Here is a 2,859-nt window from a genome sequence, read left to right as displayed (position 1 = left end):
AAATAATTACTACAGCCAAGTAAATAAACTTATTAATTTTCTCTCATAGTTTGCTATTCTTTTGTTTTTGTGGATAAGAACACCTAACATCTACCCTTTGACAAATTTCAAGTATACCATACAGTATTATTAAGTATGCTCATTATATTTTACATTAAATCTATAGACTTATTCATCCTACATAACTACAAGCTTGAACGAACCCATTGATCCACAGCTCTCTGTTCTCCCCTCCCACCACTGTTCTACATGCATTTTCTTAGATTCCACCTATAAGTGAGATCATGCAGCATTTATCTTTCTGTGTCTGGCTTAGCATTATGTCTTCCAGGATCATCCATCTTTTTGCAAATACTAGCATTTTCTTTTATAAGGCTAGATAAATATTACACAGTATTTCTCTTTGAGGTGCTGATTTCATTTCTTTTGGGTATATGCCCAAGAGAGGGATTGCTGGGTCATTCCTGGCTAATTTTATTTTTAGTTTTGGAGGGAACTATATACTGCTTTTCTTAATAGTTGAACTAATTTGCATTTTCATGGTGTACAAAGATTTCCTTTTCTATTCATACCCTTATGACCACATTTGTTATTTTTTGTCATTTTGATGGCTATTCTGACAGGTAAGGTAGATATCTCATTGTGGTTTGATTTGCATTTCCCCGATGATTAGTGATGTTGAGTACCTTTTAAAATGTTTAATGGTCATCTGTTTGTCTTCTTTGGAAAAATGTCAATTCAAATTCTTTGCACTATTTGAAATTGAATTTTTTGTTCATTGATATTGACTTACGTGACTTCCTTATACATTTGGAAAGTAAACACTTATCAGATACATTGTTGGTAGAGATTTTCTCTCAAGCCATAGTGTGTTTTCATTGTGTTCCTTATCTTTTTTTATTGTACAGAAGCTTTTTAGTTTAATGGAGTCCCACTTGTTTATTTTTGTTGCCTTAGCTTTTTATAAAATAGAATCTAATAAATCACTGTCAAGGGAAATATCAAGAACCTTTTCTTCTAAATGTTTTACAGTTTCATGTCTTATGTTTAATCCCCATTTTGGAATGACTTTTTCTGTGTATGGCATGAGGCATGGTCTAATTCCACTCTTTTGAAAGTAGATATCCTGTTTTCCAACACCATTTATTGAAAAGTATATCCTTTCCCAACTGTTTTCTTGTTGGTGCTCTTTTCAAAAAGTAGTTGATCATATGTGTTTGGGTTTATTTCTGGGATCTCAATTTTGTTTCATTGATCTGTCTGTCTGTTTTCTTTTGTTTTCTTTAATGCAAAGACCAGACTGTTTTGATTATTATAGCTTTATAATACATATAATTTGAAATCGGAAACTAAGAGGCTTCCAGCTTTGTTCTCTTTCTAAAGATCTTTCTTCGTTCCATGTCAGTTTTAGGGTTGTTTACTTCTAATTCTGTGAAAAATGCCTTTGAAATTTTGGTAGGAATTATGTTGGATATGTAGATCACTTTTGATAAAATGGAAATTTTAATTTGTGTCTTCTTCAGTTTCTTTCCTCAATGCTTTATAGTTTTCAATGACTAAGATCTTTGCTTCCTTAGCCAAATTTATTCCCAAATATTTTATTATTGTTGATGCTATAATAAATGGGAATATTTTCTTGATTTTTTTTATAGATTATATTTATATAAAGAATTGCATTGATTTTGCATATAAATTGATTTTATACCTATAACATGATTGAATTCATTAACTAATTCTAACAGGTTCTTGTCATCTTTGAAATAATTGTATTCCTCTTTTCTGATTTGATTTAATTTGATTTATTTTTCTTGTCTCTTCAGATTGCATAAATATTTATCCTTTTACTAAAGATTTCTATAAAGAGGAACAATTCTGAGTCTTTACCCAATTTTTTGAGGTCTTGTGTTTCAAGGCTACTTATAAAAAGAAGAAAAAGAAGAAGAAAAATGGATTCCCCTATCCTGCATTTTCCAAATCTCACTCAAGCATCCTGCAATGTGGGAGAGCTTAGGCCTTTGAAGATGGCCCTAAAAAATCAATGAATGATATCTCTAGGTATCATTAGAACATTTATCAATAAATCTTATAGGAGTATTATATCAAAAAGAAGTGTTTGCCATAAAATACGTTTCTAAATTTAATCTTATTGAGCTCTTAATTAGGAAAAACATTAGTGTTAACTGACAGGGTATTACAATGCCCCAATTATATGGTACTGTCTTTGCTTAATATTTAAATACATATAAACTTTAGTGTTATCCAAACGTAAGCTGGAAAAAGATATTTCCTTTACTATCTTAGGGTATGTAGACAAGTTTTGTGTTTACGCTGGTCTCCTTTATCTTCTCATTTTTCTGAATTGGAAAATGTGCTTGTCTTGACTCATTTCACTGGTTTATTTTCTCCATTCTTTCTTAATCCAAACTTGAAACTGTCAAAGAAAAATTATACCAGAGGAGATAAGTGGGCAAGAAAAAAATTTATTTAAGATGTTAGCAAAACAGGGATGAGGATTACTGAAATATAAGACAGGGAGATTGAACTCAACTCACTGAAACAAAAAAGGAAGAAGAATTTTAAGCACTGAGTGAGCTAGTGGAAAAGTACTGAGAACATTAGGGGCGAGTTTGGTTGATGTGGTTAGACCATCTGTGTTTGCTAATTGGGGCTTATGAAAGTTAAGATCCTACCCTCCCACAGAGAATGGGAGATAGTACTGCTCTCTTTCTTGATAATTACATTTCAAAGGGATGACTCTCTGGTCCTTGAGAAAGATATTCCTGGATTATAAAACTGGCAAAAGGTTAAGAGATGTAAGAGAAAATTTGTATCTCAAAGAGGTAAAAAAAGAATTTACAA

At 31.4% G+C, this 2,859-nt stretch overlaps 1 non-coding gene across 1 annotated transcript; it reads left to right on the top strand.

Moving 5' to 3' along the window:
- The first annotated feature begins 1,804 nt into the window (after positions 1–1,804).
- Positions 1,805–1,915, top strand: LOC111726856. The gene has a single exon (XR_002774537.1). It is a non-coding gene; the product is annotated as a U5 spliceosomal RNA (small nuclear RNA).
- Positions 1,916–2,859: the final 944 nt, after the last annotated feature.

The sequence above is a fragment of the Otolemur garnettii genome, unplaced genomic scaffold (assembly GCF_000181295.1).
Source record: "Otolemur garnettii isolate 467f Iridium unplaced genomic scaffold, OtoGar3 scaffold00083, whole genome shotgun sequence".
Lineage (NCBI taxonomy): Eukaryota > Metazoa > Chordata > Mammalia > Primates > Galagidae > Otolemur > Otolemur garnettii.
The sequence above is the reverse complement of the archived record's forward strand: the minus strand, read 5'-3'. Positions and strand labels throughout refer to the sequence as shown.